At 37.4% G+C, this 25,590-nt stretch overlaps 1 protein-coding gene and 1 pseudogene across 1 annotated transcript in view; both read left to right on the forward strand.

Annotated features, from left to right (window-relative positions):
* LOC116463226 (regulator of G-protein signaling 17) overlaps window positions 1–25,590 on the forward strand; it is a 118,266-nt gene that overhangs the window by 53,505 nt on the left and 39,171 nt on the right. The window lies entirely within an intron of this gene.
* On the forward strand, window positions 19,910–20,071 carry LOC116463252 (U2 spliceosomal RNA; annotated as a pseudogene).

The following is a 25,590-nucleotide window of genomic DNA, read 5'->3' on the forward strand; positions in this document are numbered from 1 at the left end:
AAGTTCTGTAAAAAGTTATGCTCTAAGAAATCTGACTTCTAACTGTCCCTGTTTCCACTACTGTATTCCCACCCACCTACTGTAAATAAGCATTATTACTATCTGGTTTGTCCCCTATGTGTCACTGTTTTGTAAAAGTAAGCAAATATGTATGCAGGTATGTATGAATATGTATGTATGTGTATACACACACAAAAACTTTTCTTTTTTATACACATACGCAAATGAATACATTGTTTTCTTTTTCATTTCTCATTTAACACATATGCTGAAAATTACTCGATATCAGTTTATAGAGATCTTTCTCATTGTTTTAACAGATGCACAGTTCTCCATTTAATAGATGTGCAGTGCCTTCCAGGGAGACTTCTTAGGCTCCACTAACCATTCAGACTCAGAAGACTCTCAGTCTGCTTAGAAGGATAAAGGATGAGAACCCTGGGGGTTCTCTCAGTTGTTTCTCTCAATTGTTCCATGCAGCAGTCCGTGCCAGTGATAGCCCACAGGCAGTTCAAGAGCTCTTTTCTCTAGGTGACACATCTCAGGTGCAAGAACATGAGATCCACATCAGACAGGGTAGAGGTACGGATGGGGGAGGAGGCTGGTGGAGAGGCACCCAGCCTCCTACAGAAGCCAGTATCTCTTGCAACAGTTGAATAGACAGTTTTCAGGGTCTCCATGAGACGTATGCCCAGTTACAAAAGTGAAGGTACTTATAATTCATTTACAATTCTCCCCAGTTCAGATGCAACTTACAAGTCAGGGTCTCATTTTTATCAGAAGCAAAATTGCTGGGATGTAGTTGGCGTTCTACCTTTATCAAGTTGCTAGCATTAATGTTGAACAGTTAAACAAAAGTTTAGACAAAAGTTTCAGTTTACTTAAAGCTAGATTACCTAATTTATCTTTGCAAATACTTTTTAAATATAACACGGAATAAAATGTATGAACTCATTTATCTATATTGTTTCTTACTCATCATTTCATAAACTCATCCAAGTGAAATAATCAGCCCAATCTTGCTCTTAATACTAATCAGCATCCAGGGAAGGGCAGCACATGGTTTCATGCTGAACTGCACTAAACCGGGAGCAGATGATGGTCCCTGCCTCGCCAAGTCTTTCGTAAAAGCGTACTTCCAAAGAAAAGCTTAAGAGTGGATTTTAGTTTTCTTCCCAAACTGAGATATCCATACAGAAAGCAGACTACCAGTCAGTCAGTAAATAATCTCTCTCTGATACCAACCATGGACTGTTGTATATACCAAAAAATCCTTTTTAAAATATTAGCCTAATTAATGATGAGAGTGAAGATTGCTGACAACGTCCAATTTACAAAAACTAAGAAGGAATTTGTAATAAACCGTATCCTGTTTATAACGTCTATATACCTGGCAACTATGAAGGCGGCCTTTTCCCCCATCAATTACAGAATTAAAGAAACATTTTTTATTTCATCTACTCCACAGTTGTATCAACATGGTAATTAAAGAGTTCCAACTATTTCCAACATCCATTCTGCTTTAACAGGGAGTTTTGTAGTGAGGAAGCTGTTGGAAATGAAGAGTGTTCTTAGTAACTTTTTATGTGACTGGTTAAAGTTAAGGATGCAGACCCAAACTAAGTGAAGAGGATGCATTAAGAGAAAGATTACTCATGTTGAATTGATTTTGCCCACCTGTTAAAACCCTGAAACACTAACTTGCGATCAACAGAGCACTGCTGGCTGTGCTGATTGTGTATAAATGAACAGCCAGAAGTAAATTCAATGTTATACAAACAAGCCACAGAAAACACAATCAGTTTTGAGAATGTAAAAACTTGTGTAAGTTTGTCTCATAAATAGGGGTAGCTCTTTTCTGGAGGATGTTGGGGTTCATTTCCTCATCAAGAATGTTTTAAACACTGAAAACAATCTCGTTTTTATATATTGAGTGACATGAAATACTTGTCTTAATAGTGCTAAAATGCAATGGAATTGTTACACAACTTGAGGTAGATCTGAGTTTTATTTCCTTCTTATTTTAGGTCCGGATATTACACTTAGCAACATACGGTAAGCTTGAAATCGCTCTCATCATATTTTGTCATCAAGCAATCAGTACACAGGACCTGAGGGAAAATGGTCCAACAGGACAGTCCTCCTGGCTGGATATCCACCATTTGCCCCTGCAGAGTATTACTTTCTCTCCCTTTCCTCCTCTGTCCCAGGAGACTGATCTATAACGGTTACATCAATTGGTTGGACCCATGGCAAGCACTGACAGGAGATGAAAGGGAGGATGGAGTGGCTGGGAACATTTGTTTCCTGCACAGTCACCTAAGCTGATGGCTTCTCTTGACCTACCTATATTCACAGCTTTGGTGGGAAGACCGCTGTCCACCCATCCCTCTCTGTCACTAGATTCTGTTAACTGCTTTCTCTCCTTGTGCCTGCATGCCTCAGAAGGGTAGTATCACCTATAACTTACCACCTAATCCCAGGGTCCTGCACTCTCCCTGGGGCTTCTCAACATTTGCCAACACCGTTTTTAAACAACCCATTTCTAAACACTGTAAGTTTGACTGTGCCCTTGGTTACTTTCTGGGACCCTGACTGCTAAACCTTCTTTGACAGAGTATCCTCAGATTTTCAAAGGCATGTCTGTGGCACCTCAAGCTGAGTCAAAAAGTCGTAGATGCTAATAAGACTCTCTAAAGTGGAGCAAGCCCATTTGGAGGAAAAGATAGTTACTGCATCTCCTGGGCTGGGGTGGAGGAGGGATTGAAAGACAATGGAGCAGAGCAGGATGATTGCACAGAAGATGAGAGATGCAGTTCCTTATGGTAATTCTAGTGAAATAACATTTACTCTGTTTTCTGAAATATATTAGAAGCCTCTTGGTAGATGTATTTGCAGTGAAGGGGACACCTACATCCTACAAACTTTCATTACAAACTAACTCAATGGAATTGGTATGTCATCGAGATGGAAAGCAAGATGCTGCCTTTGGCCTGATACGTGTGTAGTAAGAACTTAATACATGCATGTTTGTTGATTTTCTGAATTTGTAAAGCTTTAGTTATAAATCATAAGACATATATTTTTAACTGTGGATCAAATATTTCACAACTCATATGAAATGGAAATCAAATACTGTAAGTTTATTTCTGTGATAAACCATGAAGAGGTATTTAAGTGCTGACTTTTATAGGCTCCCTTGCTGAATAAAATAATTTAACTCTAATGATTCCAAGTTATTATAGAACAGTATAGAAGCCTAGACCATTGAGGGAGATTGACAACTCATGCATCACGGATGGACTCAGCCAACCAACCTTTCAGGGCATGAGGCCTCTACTTCTTCTAGCTGTGATAACTTCTTGAGCCCTATAAGGGCTTAGCCCTGGAAGTTTGTGCTAGATAATGTTGCCTAGGAATTATTAACAGAGAAAGAAGGATCAGAGACTCTGGAGATACCAGTCTTAAATTTAAATGTGTAGGGATATTAACTGGACATCCAGTGATGAAGTGATCTCTCTGATTTCAGTTTCCTTATTTATAAAATGGCAGTGTCTACCCTATAGGTTTGTTATGAGGGTTGTATGACAATCTATGTAAAAACTCCTCAATAAAAGAAGAGCGACGTGCATCCCATTTCTATTTAATTATATTACCTATTTCTACCCAACTGGGTAACACATTGCTGAAGACCTTTACTTCATGAGACTGACTTTTGCTGAGACCTGTGATAACCTATGTGTGTTATTTGTTAATGCTTTAATTGCTTACGAATTATTTGGAATAGAGCAATGCTATTATATGTTTTCCAACAGTGTGGTGAATTGCTTATATTTTTTCTTACTTCTTAATATTTCTGCTTCTTCATGACAAATAATCATCATTAACTGAGCAGCCTGGACAGTTAGACACTCCCTTATATGCTGGGAATACAAGTAATAATGTGATAGGATTCTTAGCCTCAAAAGACTTGTAGAGAAAGTACAAAAGTATAAAAGTAAGGAGACTTAAATTGAGAGCTCACTATGTGCCCAGTGCTGTGCTAATTACAAAGATCTTATTATTTAATACTCACAATCCAAACAACAACCTGGTAAATTAATTAATATCTCAATTTTATAATTGCATGACTTAGTGCTCAAAATAGTTTAGATAACTTGCCCAAAGAGTGAGAGGTAGAGGTACAGTTTGAACTGTCAGCTACTACTATAAAATAGATTATCCCTAACAATGCTAGTTCTGATATTTGGTACAGACAAGAAGTGTTAGAACATGGCTACTCAATGTGTAATCTGTGGGCCTGTGCTCATTTGCAAAACAGTTGTTATTGGTTGTTATTTCTCTAAACGAATAACAAAGACAGAAATTGAGAACAAGCATTTAGAAACTTTTATAGCAATTTGACACAGCAGTTTTATGTCTATTTAATCTAATAGTGAAAACTAATTGGGGCTTGTGTTTTGCAAGTTTTTTTTCACTTTATTATTCATTTGTATTGTATTTGACAAAAGTATTGCTCCATGGCTGATTGGAAATTTAAAAACAAAACAACATAAAAACCACCTTGGTCCTACACCATTGATAGAGTCACTCTTCTAACCAGGAGGATTAGTGAGGTGGGAAAGTGTCATGGATGAAGTAGGAACTATGATGACAATATGAATAGCTGATGAGAGCCAAGTACCTATTCTGTGCCCATTGTTATGCTTAGTACCTTATAGTTTATATGTATGTGTGTTTATAGTACCATATATATATATGCGTAGTACCTTATAGTTTATGTGTATGTGTGTTTATATCTATGTCTATAGACTGTGTGTATATATATTAAGATATATATAAGATATATATGAGTGTGTGTATATATTTACACACATGTACATGTGTACACATACACATATGCACATGTGTACACACATGCGCATATGTACATATGCACATGTGTACATATGTACATATACACGTGTGTACATATACACAAATGTACATATACAATATGTATTTATATATTCAGATATATATGAGTGTGTGTATATATACATATATGTATATATGTATATGTATATATGTATATATGTATATGTATATGTATATATGTATATGTATGTGTATATGTATAGATGTATATATACACCTATACATATACACATACATATATGTATATGTGTGTGTATGTATACACACACACACACACAATCTTCCATGTGGTACTGAGAGATGGCTGTATATATACAGCCAGTATCCATGGAAGATTGATTCTAGAACCCCCAAGAATATCAAAACTCATGATGTTCAAGTCCCTTACAGTTGGTCCTCCATATCCACAGGTTCTGTATGCTCAGGTTTTGAGAGATCAGATCAAATCCACTGTTAATTTAATCACAGATGTGGAACCCACAGTTATGGAGAGCCAACTCGTATACATAGACATAAGTATTTAATATCCTAGAACTTTATAAAGTAGATATTTGTTATGCCTCCTTTATCTGATTATGTTCTATATTTTGCTGCCAATATCCATTTCTCTCCCAAGAGTTATTCTTTGCTAAAAGCTGAACCAACTGGGCTGCTTTCATTACCAGTGCTCTTCCATGGATATGTGAGAATAGAGAATCATCATACTTCCCCACACCCCCACCAAAAAAGAAAACAACTTGTCATTTTACTTATTATTTCTTCTGTATATCAGAGAGTACTTTAGTGGGAGGTTGGGAATAGCTGTGTCAGGGCTGCTGAGTAGAGCCTTTATTCCTTCATCATCATGCGAAGCCTTTCTAGTAGCTGCTGCCCACTCTTCCTGGAATGAGCAAAAATGTTTTGCTATGTGAGGAGTGTTGATTGAATTGATTCCATCACTTGTATACTTCCTGGAAGTTGATGTGTTTTTTAAAAAAACAAAAAGGACAAAGGTGGAACCAGCATGAGCTTTGTAACAGGACCAGTTTGCTGAGAATACATTATATTAAAGGTAGAATGATGGGAAGACATGATTTTGATTCAACAGACATAATAAATAACGTACTGAAGTGAAAGAAGACCATAAATCCTCTCCAACAATTTTTTTTAGTTTTTAATTTTTGTGGCTACACAGTAGATACACACACACACACACACACACAAGGTGTATATATGTATGGGGTACATGAAATGTTATGATACAGGCATGCAATCCATAATAATTACATCACGGAGAATGGCATATCCCCTCAAGCATTTATCCTTTGTGTTACAAACTATCTAATTATACTCTTTTAGTGATTTTAAAATATACAATTAAGTTATTATTAACTATAGTTGTGCTATCAAATGGTAGGTCTTATTCATTCCTTCTAACTATTTTTTTCCACCCATTATCCATTCCCACCTGTCTCCCACCCCACACCCCAATACCCTTCCTAGCCTCTGGTAACCATCCGTCTACTCTCTATGTCCATGAGTTCAATTGTTTCGATTTTCAGATCCCACAAATAAGTGAGAACATGCAATGTTTTTCTTTCTGTAGCTGGCTTATTTTACTTAACATAATGATCTCCAGTTCCATTCATGTTGTTGCAAATTACAGGATCTCATTCTTTTTATGGCTGAATATTACTCCATTTGTATATGTACCATATTTTCTTTATTCATTCTGTAGCTGGACACTTAGGTTGCTTCCAAATCTTGGCTATTGTAAACAGTGCCACAACAAACACGGGAGTGCAGATATCGCTTCAATATGCTGATTTCCTTTCTTTTGGGTATATACCCAGCAGTGGGGTTGCTGGATCATATGGTAGCTCTACTTTTAGTTTCTGGAGGAACCTCCAAACGCTTCTCCATAGTGGTTGTAGTAATTTACATTCTCATCAACAGTGTACAATGGTTCCCTTTTCTCCACGTCTTTACCAGCGTTTGTTATGGCCTATCTTTTGGATATAAGCCCTTCTAACTGGGGTGAGATGATATCATTGTAGCTGTGATTTGCATTTCTATGATGATCTTTGATGTTGAGCAAATTTTCACATGCCTGTTTGCCATCTCTCTGTCTTCTTTTGAGAAATATCCATTCAGATGTTTTGCCCATTTTTTGATCAGATTATTATATTTTGTCCTATGAATTTGTTTGATCTTTTTATATATTCTGGTTATCAATCCCTTGTCAGATAGGCAGTTTGCAAATATTGTCCCCCATTATGTGACTCGTCGTTTCACTATGTTGATTGTTTTCTTGTTGTGCAGAAGCTTTTTAACTTGATGTGATCCCTCTTGTCTATTTTTGCGTTGGTTGCCTATGCTTGTGGGATACTACTCAGGAATTTTTGTCCAGACCAGTGTAATAGAGATGTTCCCTAGTGTTTTCTTGTAAAAGTTTCATAGTCTGGTGTCTTAGATTAAGTCTTTAATTCATTTTATTTGTTTGTTTGTTTGAGATGGAGTCTCACTCTGTCACTCAGGCTGGAGTGCAGTGGCGCGATCTTGGTTCACTCCAACCTCTGCCTCCTGGGTTCAAGTGATTCTCCTGCCTCAGCCTCCCAAGTAGCTGGGACTGCAGGCATGCACCACCATGCCCAGCTAATTTTTTGTATTTTTAGTAGCGATGGGGGGTTCACCATGTTTGTCAGGCTGGTCTCAAATTCCTATCTCAGGTGATCTACCCGCCTTGGCCTCCCAAAGTGCTGGGGTTGCAGGCATGAGCCACCTTTAGTTCATTTTGATTTGATTTTTTGTATGTGGTGAAAGATAGGGATCTAGTTTCATTCTTCTGTGTTTGGATATCCAGTTTTTCCAGCACCATTTATTGAAGAGACTGTCTTTTCCCCTGTGTATGTTCTTGGTACCTTTGTCAAAAATGAGTTCATTGTAGGTGTGTTGATTTATTTCTGGATTCTCTATTCTGTTCTGTTGATCTGTGTGTCTGTTTTTATGCCAGTACCATGCTGTTTTGGTTACTATAGCTCTGTAGAGTAATTTGAAATCAGGTAATGTGATTCCTCCAGTTTTTCTTTTTGCTCAGGGTAGCTGTGGCTATTCTGGGTCTTTTGTGGTTCCATATAAATTTTAAGATAGCTTTTACTATTTCTCTGAGAAATGTCTTTGGTACTTTGATAGGGATTGCATAGAATCTTTAGATTGTTTTAACAATATTGATTCTTCCAATCCATGGACAAGAAATATCTTTCCATTCTTTGGTCTCTTTAGATTGTTTTAACAATATTGATTCTTCCAATCCATGGACAAGAAATATCTTTCCATTTTTTGGTCTCCTTTTCAATTTATTTCATCAGTGTTTTACAATTTTCCTTATAAAGATCTTTCACTGCTTTGGTTAACTTAATTCCTAGGTATTTAATTTTATCTGTGGTTGTTGTAATGGGATTACTTTTTTTGGTTTCTTTTTCAGATTGTTTGCTGTTGGCATGTAGAAATGCTACTGATTTTTCTATGTTGATTTTATACACTGCAACTTTACTGAATTTATCAGTTCTAATTTTTTTTTCAGTGGAGTCTTTAGGTTTTTCCAAATATAAGATCATATCGTCTGCAAACAAGGAAAATTTGACTTCTTCCTTTCCAATTTGAATGCCCTTTATTTCTTTCTCTAATCTGATTGCTCTACTCAGGACTTCCAGTACTATGTTTAATTACAGTGGTTAAAATGTGCATCCTTGTCATGTTCCAGATTTTAGAGGAAAGGCTTTCCATTTTTTTCTCATGCAGTATACTAGCTGTGTTTCTGTCATATATGGCTTTTATTATGTTGAAGTATGTTTCTTCTATAACCGGTTTTTTGAGGGTTTTTAATCAAGAAGGAATGTTGAATTTTATAATATCAGATGATTTTTCAGCATCAATTGACATGTTCTTTGTTTGTTTGTTTGTTTGTTTTGTTTTTGAGACAGAGTCTCACTCTGTCACCCAGGCTGGAGTGCAGTGGTGCGATCTCAGCTCATTGCAACCTCCGTCTCCCAGGTTCAAGCCATTCTCCTGCCTCAGCCTCCTGAGTAGCTGGGACTACAGGCGCCCACCACCACACCTGGCTAATTTTTGTATTTTTAGTAGAGACAGGGTTTCACCATGTTAGCCAGGATGGTCTCGATCTCCTGACCTCTTGATCCGCCCTCCTTGGCCTCCCAAAGTGCTAGGATTACAGGTGTGAACCACCACGCCCGGCTGACATGTTCATATGTTTTTCGTCCTTCATTCTGTTGATGTGATGTATCACATTGATTGATTTGCATATATTGAATTCATTTTTGCATTCTAGGGATAAATCCTACTGGGTCATGATGAATGATCTTTTTAATGTATTGTTGAATTTGGTTTGCTAGTATTTTGCTGAGGACTTTTGCATCAATAGTCATCAAATATATTGACCTGTAGTTTTCTTTTTTCGATGTGTCTTTGTCTGGTTTTGGTATCAAGATACTACTGGCCTCATGGAATGGAAGTATTCCCTCCTCCTCTATTTTTCAGAATAGTTTGAGTAGGATTGTTATTGGTTCTTCTTTAAATGTTTGATGGAATTCAGCAGTGAAGCCATCAGGTCCCAGGCTTTTTTTTACAGGGAGACTTTTTATTATGACTTTGATCTTGTTACTTGTTATTGTTCCCACCAACTTACATTCTTATAATCTTACGTTCCCACCAACAATGTACAATGGTTCCCTTTTCTCCACATCTGTTCAGATTTTGGATTTCTTTCTGGTTCAATCGTGGTGGGTTGTATGTGTCTAAGAATTTGTCCATTTATTCTAGATTTTCCAATTTATCAGTACATAGTTACTCATAGTAGCCTCTAATGATCCTTTGAATGTTTGTGGTATCAGCTGTAATGTCTCCTTTTTCATTTTTGACTTTGTTTATTTGGATCTTCTCTCTTTTTTTCTTAGTCTAGCTAAAGGTTTTCCTATTTTGTTTAACTTTTCAAGAAACCAACTTTTTGTTTCAGTGATCTTTTTTTATTGTTTTCCTCTTTCAAATTCATTTATTTCTCTCTGATCTTTATTATTTCTTTTATTCTACTAATTTGACGTTTGGTATTATCTTGCTTTTCTAGTTCTTTAAGATGGATCGTTAGGTTATTCATTTGAAGTTTTTCTTCTTTGTTGATGTAGGCACTTATATCTATAAACTTCCCTCTTAGTACTGCTTTTACTGTATCCTATAGGTTTTGGTGTTTTGTGTTATCATAACCACTTGTTTGTAGAAATTTGTCAATTTCCTTCTTAATTTCTTCATTGACCCACTGGTCATTCAGGAGCATGTTGTTTGATTTCCATATATTTTCATAGTTTCCAAAATTCCTCTTGTTATTGATTTCTAGTTTTGTTTCATTGTGATCAGAAAAGATGCTTGATATTATTTCAGATTTTTAATGTTTTAAGACTTGTTTTATGACCTAACACGTGATCTATCCTTGATAATGATCCATGTGCTGAGGAAAAGAGTATGTGTGAAATGTTCTGTAAATATCTGTTAAGTCTGTTTGGTCAATAGTGCAGATTAAGTCTGATGTTTATTGACTTTCTGTCTGGAAGACTTATCCAATGCTGAAAGTGGAGTGTTGAAGTCTCCAGCCATTACTGTACTGGGGCCTGTTTCTTTCACTCTAATCATATTTGCTGTATATATCTGGTTGTTTTATGTTCGATGCACATATATTTAAAATTGTTATATCCTCTTGTTGAATTACCCTCCTTATCATTATATAGTGATCTTCTTTGTCTCATCTTATAGTTTTTGTATTGAGATTCATTTTGACTGATGTAAGTATAGCTACTCCTGCTCTTTTTTGATTTCTGTTGGCATGGAATACCTTATTCCATCCCTTTATTTTAAGTCTATGTGTGTCCTTATAGAAGTCTGTTTCTTATAGGCAACAGATCAAGGGGTCTTATGTTTTTATCCATTCAGGCACTCTGTATGTTTTGATTGGAGAGTTTAGTCCCTTTACATTCAATGTTATTATTGATAAGTAAGGATTTACTCCTGCCATTTTGTTGTTTTCTGGTTGTATTATGGTGTTCTCTTTCTTCTTTCTTTCCTTCTTGTCTTCTTTTAGTGCAGGTGATTTTCTCTGGTGACCTGATTTAGTTTCTTGTTTTTTGTATTTTTTGTGCATTCATTGTATGTATTTTGGTTTGAGGTTACCATGAGGCTTGCAAATACTATATTATTATCCTTAATTTTAAGCTGATAACAACTTAACACTGTTTGCATAAACAAATAAAGAAGCAAAATGAAAATTAATAAACACTCTAGGCCTTAACTTCATCCCCCCACTTTTTTTTTTTTTTTTTTTGAGACGTAGTCTCACTCTGTTGACTAGGCTGGAGTGCAGTGGCAGGATCTCAGCACACTGCAAGCTCTGCCTCCTGGGTTCACGCCATTCCCCTGCCTCAGCCTCCCGAGTAGGTGGGGCTACAGGCGTCCACCACCACACCTGGCTAATTTTTTGTATTTTTAGTAGAGACGGGGTTTCACCATGTTAGCCAGGATGGTCTCAATCTCCTCACCTCATGATCCACCTGCCTCAGACTCCCAAAGTGCTGGGATTACAGGCGTGAGCCACCGTGCCTTGCCCATCCCCCCAATTTTTAACTTTTTGTTTCTATTTATATCTTATTGTACTGTCTATGTCTTGAAAAGTTGTTGTAGTTATTTTTGACTGGTTCATAGTTCAGTCTTTCTGCTTAGAATAACAGTAGTTTACATACCAGAGTTACAATGTTATAGTACTCTGTGTTTTTCTGTATACTTTCAGTGAGTTTGTACCTTCAGATGATTACTTATTACTTACTAACTTCCTTTTCTTTCTGATTGAAGTACTCTGTTAGCATTTCTTGTAAGATAGGTCTAGTGTTGATGAAATCCTTCAGCTTTTGTTTGTTTGGGAAAGTATTTCTCCTTCATGTTTGAAGGATATTTTTGTCATATTTATTATTCTAGGGTAAAAGTTTTTTTTCCTTCAGCACTTTACATATGTTATGCCACTCCCCTGGCCTGTAACATTTCCACTGAAAAGTCTGCCACCAGATATATTGGAAGTCCATTGTATGTTGTTTCTTTTCTCTTGCTGCTTTTAGGATCCTTTCTTCATCCTTGACCTTTGGGAATTTATTTATTAAATGCCTTGTGATACTCTTCTTTGGGTTAAATCTACTTGGTATTCTGTAACCTTCTATAACCTTCTTGTAATTGGATATTGATATCTTTCTCTAGGTTTGGGAAGTTCTCTGTTATCCCTTTGAATAAACTTTCTACGCTTCTCTTTCTCTACCTTCTCTCTAAGGCCAACAACTCTTAGATTTGCCCTGTTGAGTCTACTTTCTAGATCCTGTAGGCATGCTTCATTGTTTTTTATTCTTTTTTCTTTTGTCTCCTCTGACTGCGTATTTTCAAACAGCCTGTCTTCAAGTTCACTAATTCTTCTGCTTGATCAATTCTGCTTTTGAGACTCAGATGCATTCTTCATTATGCCAATTGCATTTTTCAGCTCCAGAATGTCTGCTTGATTCTTTTTAATTATTTCGTTCTCTTTGTTAAATTTATCTGATAGAATTCTGAATTCCTTCTCTGTGTTCTCTTGAATTTCTTTGAGTTTCCTCAAAACAAATATTTTGAATTCTGTGTCTGAAAGGTCATATATCTCTGTTTCTTCAGGATTGGTCCTTGGTGGCTTATTTAGTTCATTTGGTGAGGTCCCTTTTTCCTACAACTATCAAGAATGTCTTGATAGTTGTAGACGTTTGTCAGTGTCTGGGCATTAAAGAGTTAAGTATTTATTGTAGTCATCACTGCCTGGGCTCCTTTGTACCATCCTTCTCAGGATAACTTTGCAGATAGGACTTGGGTGTTGTGATGTTAGCTGTGTCTGCTTTAGGGGGCACCCCAAGCCCAGTAATGCTGTGGTTCTTGCAGACTTGTACAGGTACTGCCTTGATGGTCCTGGGCTCTTTAGTTAGCAGGTGATGAATACTGCCAAGACTGGGTGCTTCCCTTCAAGGCAGCATGTTCCCTTCTGGCCCAGGGTGTGTCTAGGAATGTCATCCAGAAGCTAGGGCCTTAAAAGAGCACCTCATGACTCTGATTAGTGCCGTATCCTGTTTGGCTGAGCATCCAAGATGCAAGACAAAGTCTTCCCCACTCTTCCCTCTCCTCTCCTCAGGTGCAAAGAAGGGATCTATTTTGGAACCACAAGCTGTGCAGCCTGTGGTTAGAAGAGGGAAATAACAGCATTCCAGTAGCTGGTAGCCACCCTGGCTGGTGTCTTGATAGGTCACGTGCCCCCGAGTCTACGATCTCTGCACCCAGCTCAGCACTTGGACTCCTGTAAAAGTTGTAGTCCTTGTAGCTTAGGCTGCCTTTCAAGTTCATTAGGGCCCTAGGGTACTTTAGCCCACAGTGGCAAGGTTTGAGGGAACTCAAGTTCCAACCCCTGGGAGTAGTGATTCCCCTCCAGCTAGAGCTAATATAAACGCTCCCTCTGTGGGAGGGCATCAGCTGAATTTGGTCGTTTTCCCTTATGTTCTAACAGTACAGCACTGAGTTCAAAGCCTTCCAATTGTTGTGTTGTCCCTCCCTTAGTGCCTAGAGATGCTCTTTGCACCTGGCCACTGCTGGGGGTAGGGAGAAGAGGTGGCAGTCTACATGGTGGTTCAAGTCTGTTTCTCTCTACCTCTTCAGTACCTCTTTCAGTAACATGATATTAAAACCAGGTATTGTGAGTATGCACCTGATTTTTAGTTCTTATGATGTGCTCTTCTTGTGTAAATAGTTGTTAATTGGTGTCCTTGTGAAGGGTGGGGTGGGCGGGAGGCACGGGGATCTGCCATCTTGCTCCACCTTCTCAATGCCATCTTTATTCACTCTCCAACAAATTTTTACCTTGAGTAGAACACAGATTTTTTGAAAAGGTTGACTGATTATTTGATTGTATCTTTTATATAGATATCAGCTAGTTTAAGACAGAATATATAGAATGTAGCTTTGGAAAGCGTAGATAATGTTTGCTCTCATATGCTTAATATCTGGAGAGATGGCCAAATAAAGCTGTTCTTCAATATACAGGTATTACGAAGTACAAAAGAGAGAATCACAGGTAACCTACATTGTTTTAGTTGTAAAAAAAATAACATACAGGTATGTTACATTAAACACAAACATAAATGGGATACATTTCATGTGTTTTAACTCCTTCTGGGGATATTTCCACATAGTATTAATCTCTTCATTCCCATTTAAGATATTTAAACATTGTCTTGTGTTGAATTTCCACAGCTGTTATCCCTGTTTGTATAAGTATCTTAAATCATTATATAATTAATAACTATTAGGGGAAACAGTCTCTGGAATACCCTTTTTCAAATGTTATTGTTTTTGTTTTGCATATTTTTTCACATTTTAAGTGGTTTTTCTTCTTTCCTTATTTTAACCTTATCTTCTTTACATGTAGTGAAATATTGAGCATGTCTGCTCTTTGAAAAATAGTTTTATGAATCTCGAAATGAACATGTCACATAGATGAAAGTGCTGTCAGTATTTTCCTAAGTAAACGTATTATGACTCTATATTAAACACAGAGTTTTTATTTTAGAATGGCACAGTGAACGTAATAGGGCCATTCTAAAGGTTCTTGTTGTCACCATGCAGTATTTCTGACAAAAGCTGCTCTAACTGTAATGCATTTTTGTCCCCATTAAGACGTTCACCCCAAGCTAATGCTGCTGTTCTAAAATAAAACAAAGCCTGAATAAGTCAGGTAAAAATTGGATTTTTAAAAGCATTACTTTGTCCATATTTGTCTTCCAGTCTTTCTAAAATTTCTAAGCAATTGAATGACTTTCCACTTCATTTTAACTGTACACATCTGGCCTCTGTTAGAGAACCTAAGTGCTCACCTACACTAGAAAGATGCCTTCTCATTCTCCTTTTTTCACTCATTTAACATACATTTACTGAACTCACTGGTTCTCAAGGTTATTCATGATGCTTCTTATCACACGGCATTCTCAAAATACTAGCATCAAAATAATTTTTAAATGGTTGTTCTAGATGAAATACTGGGTTCAGAATTTCATAATGGGTTTTTAATTATCCCTGCAAGGGTGATAGATTTATTGTGTATTTGGAATTCCAAAGTACACAAACATTAGTAGGCACCGACATTTTAAGAAAAAAAAAAAAGTGCGATAAACCTTATTAGAGCCATTTCTCCTGATTAGATTTTTTTTTCCTCTCTGAGCAAAATAGAACAATGGCTCCAGCTCACAAAATATCAGTACTTGGTTGGAACTTAATTGAAACTCGTATTATTTTTTCTTGTGCACCAAGAATACTAAGATGAATCACCCAGCTTCTGCCCTCAAAGAGCTCAGAGCCTTGTAGGAAAAACCTACAAATGGCAAAACTCTAAGTCAGTAGGGAATTACAGGCCAAAGAAGATGGAGCAGTGCTGGGCACCTTCCCAAAGGCCAGGAAGGTCTGCAAAGATTTTCTGGGGGAAGTGCCTCTGCCAGGTGCTGGTAAGACCAAAAAGGGTGAGACTGTTTAGGATGTCCGAGTCCAGTGAGAGAAGCCAGCTTGTACATAAATACAACTCAAAGTGGCAGGTGCGCAGTACTATGTGTGAACACTGAGAGGGCCTATTTCTGCCCAAAGAGCAGAAGGAGAGGGTGAAACACAGAATAGAAGTTCAACAAGCCCTTAATCTTTTCTCTCACTTGGGGCTTCACTAGGACACTCTGTGTCCTTCTAACTCTGAGAAACAGACTTCCCCTACACACCAATCACAATGCCTAGTAAGTCAGACCTTCAGGGTCACAACTCAGTGTGGCCTGAGCCAGTGCTTCCCAGGTCTCAATGCCTATATTACTCACTTGACCTGTAACTCTGTATTCGTTGATACTGTTAACATGCAGATTCAGGCACAGGAAGTCTCAGGTGGGGCTTGAGATCCTCATTTCTAACAACCTCCCAGATGGTGGAATGCTGCCTGCTGGTCCAGGAACTACATTTTGAATAGCAAAGACCCAAATTTTGACTTGTGTTAAAATTGTTATTTGGTAATTACCAAATAAATCTATCACCCTTGCAATGATATTTAAAAACCCATTATGAAATTCTGAAGAAATATCATCAGCTTTTTATTGTAAATATGGAAACAGAAGTTGGTCCAGGAGTAATAATAACATTAGGAACAATTGTTATAGTTGGGATTACAAATTATCGAGTGCTTTTCACTTGGCTCCTTGTTACAGTTGTTAGTAAAAACTAGCAGTAAGTAAGGTTTCTTTTATTCCTTACAATTACTGAGTGAAGTGAATATTTTCCTATTTTGCAAACAAAGGCAGAGGTTAAGTGACTAATTCAATGCCACACAGCCAGTACAAGGCAGAACTTTGTGATTCAATTCCAGATCTCTCTTACTCCAGAGCCAATACCCCCTAAAGGGCATAGTCAAAAGAAGCAAATAGAAAGTTGATAGAAGTGCAGAATAATAAGAGTAAAAACTGTGATGGCCTGTAGCATAGAAATGGCTTAACCTTCTGGGGACGAAGACTAGCAGCTGAGCTACACAAGGTGCCCCTGTCAAAAGCTCTGTCGAATAATGCTTTTAAATGCGACCAATAGATATACATGATCCAAAACAAGAAGGCAGCTGGTGCTAATCTGATTCAGTACTTTAATAGGGGAAAGCACCGGAGCAACTATTTTATAGTCTTTTTATATATTTATATATAACTATGTATATATAAATATTATGAACATGAAGAGAGAATTACTGACTCACCATCAAGTGACATTTCAGTGAAGGTTATATATCAAGTAGGAAAAGAAATTACATGGATATATTCACTGATGGAGCCAGATTCTGACCACCCAAAGTAAGGATCAGACCATATTCTTACCAATTATTCACTCTGAATGCACAAAGAATTTATTTCTTGAATTTCTGATCATTTTAATATAATCATAAACATGGTGATTTTGAAAAAAAAAAAAAAGCACTAACGAGTATACCATTCCAGGAGTAGTAGTATTACTCCAGGACAACTCTTTTTAGATAAATGGGTCATGAACTAAGAAGTGACATTGAAAGCTTGCTCAGTTGCATAGATATGTGCTGGCTTAGCTGAAGCAGGGTAGTTATCAGAAATTTTAAATTGAGAAGTGGGTTGCTTTTCCTCACAGGAAAAATTCGTCACAACTAAGAATAACTATCTGTACTTGGTGAATTGCTTCCTTGTCCACCCCAGTGCTAAAGTGGGCTTCACAAATTTGGCTTATTGAGCAGATAACTTTATGCGGCCCCACACTGAATCAACAACTACATGGTAAAACCGGATGCTTTCAACAACCATGACAAGACAGCAATGGTTATAATGAAGTTTGATTGTTGGATAAAGAGTTGATTGTGGGTACTATGAGTCACTTTAGACTCAGTTCATTTACATGTGATAAAAAGTACAGTGTCAATGGTGAAATAATAAACCAAACCATTAGTCTTTCTTCCTCACTGACTAAGCCTTTGTATAGAACCCTGAGACAGGAAGATCCCAGCCAATGGATACAAAAACTTTACATCCCACCATATAAGTGAAATGATCTCTCGGCAGGAAGATAATGATGAAAACCTTCAACATCTGTAGCACTGAAACATTGAACCACACTAACTTTTTGGCAACATTATGAACAACTCTCCTCAGTGTTACCTTGAAAGAGCTACCACATACTGAGCACTTACTGTAATTGCAAAGATTTGTTCCAAGTATTTATGTGTCAAATTCATTCAGCCCTTATAGCAGAATGGATGTACTTATGTGTTCTGTTATTATCAATTATTATCTGCCAATGAGGAAACAAGGATAAGAATAGGTAAAGTCAGGGGTTCCCAACCCCGGGCCATGGACAGGTATTGGTCTGTGGCCTGTTAGGAACTGGGATACATAGTAGGAAGCGAGCAGCAGGCCAGCGAGCTTTGCTACCTGAGCTCTGCCTCCCGTCAAATCAGCAGTGGTTTTAAATTCCCATAGGAACATGAATCCTATTGTGAACTGCACATGCGAGGGATCTAGGTTGCACATTCTTTATGAGAATGTAATGCCTGATGATCTGTTATTGTGTCCCAACACCCCCAGATGGGAGTGTCTAGTTGCAGGAAAACAAGCTCAAAGCTCCCACTGGCTCTACATTATGGTGAGTTGCATAATTATTTCATCATATATTACAATGTAATAATAATAGAAATAAAGTGCACAATAAAATGTAATGTGCTTGAATCATCCCAAAACCATCCCCCACCCCCATCCGTGGAAAATTTGTCTTCCATGAAACTGGTCCCTGGTGCCAAAAAAGTTGGGGACCGCTGGAGTAACTAACCAAAGGTCATCCAGTTGATAACAGAAGCAAGATTTGTACAGAGGCAGTCTGACTCTAGAGCTTGTTTACTCACCATATTGTAATACAGCTTGGGAGTGGTGATACAAGAGACTGCCCTGTTTATATTTGTAAGTTTAAGTCCTAAAAATTTGGTGACTTCAAGAGTGAGATGAGAACTAATTCCGATGTGTAGACTCATTTCTTTTCCAATTCAGCCTAATTTTCCAAAATTGATCTGACTGCAATGGCATCTTGACCATTAAGAAAGATGGAGGAGAATTCTTTTTCTTCCAAAGTTAAGAATATGAAGCTTTTATTTTTATATTTATATATAATATATATCAAAATACCCAGATGTTATGTGGATTTTAAAATAAAATGTAAGCGTATACATTGCAGCAGGTCATTCAGACTTAATTTTTCCCTTCCTCTGTGAGGGATACTTTGGGAAAGGATGAGGAGCACCATTCAAACTTGACACTGTGCTTTAGGGCTGTGAGAATTGTATGTGAAACTTCCAAATCTCTGCCTTGGGAAAATAGATATTTTTAATAGTCAGAGAAATCTGTCATATTCATCATCCTCAATAATTAATATTTATTTTGCATCTACAATAGAGAACACTGGGATTCCAGGAAAACACACACACACACACACACACACACACAGCCCTTCCTTTTAAGAGTTTTTCAATCCTATTGGAAAACAGTATCTAAACAAAAGGGTGAAGAATATTAGTCAATGTGCAAAGACTGACAATATAATCTGTAAGAATGTACAAATTGATAGAAATAGGGATTCATCATCTCACTCCCAGCTGTATTTTGAAGAGAGCAGTTAGGTTAGGCAGCCCATTTCAGGAATAGTAACCTCAGAACCAAGAGAGATTTTCTGTCTAATCATCTATGTAAATTTGAGGCCCCTTTAAATCAACCTCTTTCAAGGACTTGTTCACCAGTAACTTAAATACTCAAGAATGCTTGGCTTGAGGCTCTTCTTAACAGGTGAATTAAGATCTTATCTGAGTATCAGGCAGACTTTCCATATATGGAATAAAGAGCCTTTCTATTCCTTCTATTCGTCAATCCATGTTCTAACCTTTGGGATCTTACAAGTGAATGCATATCCTCCTATCCTCTTCTACATGGCATCACTTCAGTGATTAGAAAATTATGATTCTGATTATCTTTCTCTTCTTTAGAGGAAACACCTTTGTTCTAAAACTAGTGTTCTTATGAGACGCTCATGAGTTTTTGTTAACTCTCCTCCTTTTAGTCTTCTGAACATGTTTCAATTTATTTCTTAAATTGTAGTGAGCAGAATTGAACATAACTGTTTAACCAGCCCAGAGAATATCTATTATATCTTGTTTTAGAAAATGTATTTCTGTTAATGCATTCTAAATTGCCATTGACTATTTTAACATCACACTGTTGGTTAATGCTGAATTTACTGTCCCGAATTTTTCATATGCTCCTGTTAAACCATGTTTCTCCCATCCTAGCCTTAACAGTGTTTTTAGACCCAAGTTCATATCCTTAAATTTATCATCGCTTCTCGGCCTTTTGGCTAAGATCAAGTGTAGCATATCCTTAAATTTATCCTTTTTACATTGTATTTTGTTTTATTTGGCCCATTGTTCAACCTGTGAGGTGGTTTTGATCATTGCACCTGACCCTGGGGAAGGGAAAGAAGTAACAGTGTAAAACTGTAGACAGCTAGAAGTTACAGCCGAATTTCCCCTCATTTCTTGGAAGATATAACTAATGCACGACAATGAAAAACCTTCTCTGATTAGTACACCTGATTTATGTGTGTTCCTTATTAATAAATTTGCCTAAGCTTTGAGGGGAAAACCATTATGCTGGGTCCGTTAGTATTTATTCCATACCAGCTTTCCCTGCACCTCACCATAAGGACTAGATGAAGTGTTTTTATAGGTGGCTGATAGGATGCCAGCTGCAAAACACTTTCCATCCTTGCTCAGCTCAAAAAAAAATCTGAAGTCCCAGTTTTGTGCACAGGTATGTCCTTCTTTGCAAAGGAGAGACCAGTTTCTCCTGCCTTGTTCTTCTCCACCATGTGAAGTCAAATGGGTTTTTGACACTTCCTCCATAGGGAGGTAGGGATGACAAAAAAGAATTGACCTCCACATATTCAAAAATATTTGAGAGTTTCAGTCCATAGTTATGCTTCATTTTACATAACTTTTCATTTTTTAACTTATAAGATTAAGAAAATGTGTTTGGCTTAAAAAATTAGAATTGGTGAACTCAAAGGAAAAAAAAATAGCAGACAGATTTTTCCCTTCTGTATTTACTGATAAACCCACACCAATCCCCTCAGCACCAGTTTGCAGTGGTGCACAGGAAGTAGAAGCAAATAGGGGTTCCAGGATGTGATCACCTGAGGGCATGCAGCAATTTTCCATGCTTACTTACCAGGGACAGGGATTTGGGAAGGACCTTCCTAGGCACTGTCACTAAGCAGCTCTCTGAGATAGTGCGTCTTCCGCCTGCTCTGTGTGTCTAATTATTCAGACGCCCCAGCTATGTAGCAAAATATTATACCTCATTGCTTGCTGGGCGGTCCAGAAGTTTAGACTGGAAATACAGATGAGATGCTGAACTGCTGGTATTCAGGGACTTAGAGAATTCTCTATCAGTCAGAAAAATAGGAGTGATCTGTTCCAAATGGTATGGGAACTACACAAATGAAATCAATGAGTAGGAATTTGTTTCCAGAAGGAAGATGATTATGGGACAACATACACAATTACTTCAGAAGAGCACAAATAAAGCGTTTGCCTGTGATGTTTTTTTTTAAGCCCGCTGAAAGACATAGAAAAGAGTGAAAGTCTTGCAAATCTTTTTATTTATTTATTTATTTATTTATTTGAGATGAAGTCATGCACTGTTGCCCAGGCTGGAGTGCAGTGGTGCGATCTCGGCTCACTGCAACCTCCACCCTCTGAGTTCAAGCAATTCTCCTGCCTCAACCTCCCAAGTAGCTGGGGTCACAGGCTCCCGCCACCATGCCTGGCTAATTTTTGTATTTTTAGTAGAGACGGGGTTTCACCATGTATGGTCAGGCTGGTCTTGAACTCCTGACCTCAAGTGATCTGCTCATCTCAACCTCCCAAAGTGCAGGATTTCAGGCATGAGCCACCATGCCCTGACTCGGTCTTGCAAATCTAACAAATAATATTTGAAACCCTCTACAGTGATTTCAAACCACAACAATCTCAGAGATTTCTTGAATAAATGGATATCCAAGATGGCATTTACCTCTGAATGTTTCAATATTGAGTATTTAACAGTGAGAAAATTAAGGTATTCAATTCTCAAGAAAGTTTTTGAGTCTTTCTGTAAATTTTCAGGATATAAACAAGAAATTCCTGCCTGGTATAAAGCTATATATATATATGATGTGTGTGTGTGTGTGTGTGTGTGTGTGTGTGAAAAAGAAAAGAAAATATAGATAAGTATAAAAGATAATAAAATAAAATAAATACTCCCATACCCAAAACTCTATTTTTCTTTCTTTCTTTTTCTTTTTTCTTTTCTTTTTTTTCTTTTTCTTTTTTGAGACAGGTTCTTGCTTTGTCACCCAGGCTAGAGTACGTGATGCAATCCTAGGTCACTGCAGCCTCGAACACCTGGGTTCAAGCAATCCTCCTACCTCAGTTTCCCAAGTAGCAAGTACCTAGGACTACATATGTATGCCACCATGCCTGGTTAAATTTTTTATTTTCTGTAAAGATGGAGTTTCACTGTGTTACCAAGCTGGTCTCAAACTCTTGGCCTCAAGTGGTCCTCCCAAAGGGCTGGAATTACAGATATGAGCCACTGTGCTCTGCCTCAATACCAAATTTATGTAACTATAAATATTTTGATTTTTCTTCAGATCTTTTTTAAAGAAATGATTAAAGTTGAAATTCTTTCTTTTGCAATCACACCCTGATCGTTATCTCCCCAAACACCCAGTAATGGATCCAGTCCATGCTCTGTAACTGCGTATGTTACACATATTCTCCAGAAAAGATATGTATTATTGTTTGTTTTGTATGCTTATGAAAATTATGTTGATACTGTATTTAATATTTTAAAGCTTTTTTTATTCAACATTGTTTTGTGATTGCCTCAAGTTGATTCATATAGATCTAAGTTACTCATTTTAAGAGCTGTTTTATATATTAACATATAACAATATCACCATTTTAAAATTCATTCCTGGAAAAATGAGAATATTGGTTGTGTCTTAGCTCAGGATGCTATAACAAAATGCCATAAGCTGGATAACTTAACAACAGAAATTTATTTATCACAGTATTTCTCTGAAAGTTGAAAGTCTGAGATCAAGGTGCCAGTATGGTTGGGTTCTGGTGAGGGCCCTCTTTTAGGTTGCAGACTACTGGCATCTCATTTTATCCTCACAGGGTGGAAAGAGAGCAGGAGAGTAATCTGGGGGTCCCTTTTTTAAGGGCACTAATCTCATTCATGAGGCCTCCACCGTCACTGTCTAATGACCCTGTCCATAGGCCCCACCTCTTAATATCACCCTGAGATTAGATTTCAACATATGTGTTTGAGGAGGACACAGACATTCAGTATTTAACATTCTGCTCCTGGCCCTCCACAATTCATGTCTTCACATGCAGAATACATTATTTCCATCCCAGTAGCCTCAAAAGTCTTAACTTGTTCAAGCATTGGTTCTCAAGTCTAAAGTCCAAAGTCTTATCTAACTATCATCTAAATCAGATATGAGTGATTCTCAAGGTATCATTCATTCAGAGACAGAACTCCTCTCCAGCTATGAACATGTAAAACCAAATATTAGGTTGATGCAAAAGTAATTGTGATTTTTGCCACTTTTAATGGCAAAAAAAACCACAATTACTTTTGCACCAACCTAATAAGTTATGTGCTTTCAAACTATAGTAGAGGGACAGACGTAGAATAGATATTCCCATTTCAGAAGCAAAGGAATAGGAAAGAAGAAAAGAGTGACAGCTTTTAAGTCCCAAACCTAGCAAGTCAAACTCCATATCTCAGGGCTGGAGAATAATCCTCTGTGCTTGATGCCATACACTCCAGGCCTACTGGGGCAGAGGTCCCATTTTCCAGACCCGTAGAGTTGAGATATTGCTCTGCACCTCTGCCAAATTGGGGTCTCAGTCCCAGGGTTCTGCTGGGCAGGCACCAAACCTCCACAGCTCCTCCCAGTCCTACCCCCATGCCTTTGATTGGAGGTAATCTAACTTGTTGAAAATTAGGCAATTCTTCCTCCACCCTTTGCAACATAGGATGAAGCCCTTACGATCTCTGAATCACTTTTTTGTGGTCATTCTTCCCTTGTCTTGAAGAATAGATCATGTTTGCAGCTGAAAAGTTTTATGGTCTTCCCTGTAAAATCCAAAAAATCTGACATTTCTTCATTCCTTCCCATATCCTTCCCATTGAGTTCAAACTGGCAGTTTTCCTGCTGAGGTAGCTAATTCAGTCCATGCTTCACACCATACTAATCTCCTTATCAAATGGTGGCTTGGTAATACTTTCAGTGTTCTCTTTTAAACATGCTTTCTCATTTTGTGCAATATGGATTGGCTGAGAATTTTCCAAGCTCGTTAAGTTCTAGTTTCTTGTTGTTTGATAAGTCCCTCTTCACATCATTTCTCTTTTCTCACATTTTACTGAACAGTCAGGTGGAACAAAGCCGTGCCTTCAACACTTTGCTGAGAAATATCCTCAGCTAAATAGCCAACTTCATTGCTCATAAGTCCCAACTTCCACAAAACACTAATAATATGAACACAGTTCAGCCAAGTTGTTTGCCGCTTAATAACAAGGGCTGCCTGTTCTCCATTGCACAAGATGGAGAAAAGGACAGTGAAATTTACAGTGTTAATGAGGATAATAACATGTTTTTACTTCAATCTGAGAATTCATCAAAATGGCCTTTACTATCCATATTTCTACTAACATTCTGTCCATGATTACGTATGTATTCTTTAAGAAGATGGAAGCCTTCGCTACAGCTCTTCTCTTCCCTTTCTGAGCCCTAACCAAATCACCCTTAAAAATCCCTTCATGACAATCTTGGCTTCTTCTAGATGTACTTCACAACTCTTGGTTAGTTCCAAAGCTGCTTTCACATTGTTAGGTATTCGTTATAGCAGCACTCCACTTCTCAGTACCAATTTCTGTCTTAGTTTGGGCTGCTATAATAAAATACCGTATGTAGGGTGGCTTATCAATAACAGACATTTATTTCTCACAGTTCTGGAGGCTGGAAAGTTCAAGATCAAGGTGATGGCCTATTTGGTGTCTAGTGAGGGCCTGCTGCCTGATTTTAGATGACTATCTTCTTTCCATGCCCTTACATGGGGAGAAGAAGAACCAACTCTCTGTCCTCTTCCTATAAGAGCACTAATCCCATTCATGAAGCCTCTGCTCTTGTGACCTAATTACCTCTGAAAGGCCCCACCTCCAAATATCATTACATTTGGCCCCGTCTCCAAATATCACTACATTTGGGATTAAATTTCAACATACAAATTTGAGGGGGCATAAACATTCAGTCCATAACAGGTTGTTTCCAATTTAAGGTGTTAAATATACTATAATTAGTGTCTTCATATACAGGTTTGAGTTTCTCCAGTGTATAAACATAAAAATGGAGTTTGTCATAGGTTATGTGTATTGTGAACTACGTGTAGTCAATATTGTTCTTCAAAGTGATTTCTCAATGTATATTCCTACCATTAGTGTGAGGAGTTTTTAATTTACCCAAGTACTTTTCCAAAATTGATATCGTATGACTTTTTAACTGTGGAAAATTTGGATGTGGAATACTTTTTTATCCACATTTCTCTGATTAATAGTTCTGAGCATCTATTCATTTAATTTGGAGTATTTATATTTTCCTCTTTTATGAACTGCCTGCAAATTTGTTTGCCAATTTTTCTATTAGGTGTTTATGTTGTTAAATTGCAATCTGTTACTTATTATTATGGATAATATTCCTTTGTATCTTCCAGTATGATTCTCTATTTTTCTTTTATTTATGGTTTCCTTATTTGCTCAAAAGTTATTAATAAATTAAACTATATAAAAAAAGCTTTTCCTTTTGAGCTTGATCTTATAGTAAGAAATCCTTTCTGCTCTGAAGCTATAGTCTACATTTTTATGACGGTTTTAGAATTTGTAACATCTATTTTTTTATTCA

This window comes from Hylobates moloch, unplaced genomic scaffold (genome assembly GCF_009828535.3).
Source record: "Hylobates moloch isolate HMO894 unplaced genomic scaffold, HMol_V3 SCAFFOLD_29, whole genome shotgun sequence".
NCBI classification, from domain to species: domain Eukaryota; kingdom Metazoa; phylum Chordata; class Mammalia; order Primates; family Hylobatidae; genus Hylobates; species Hylobates moloch.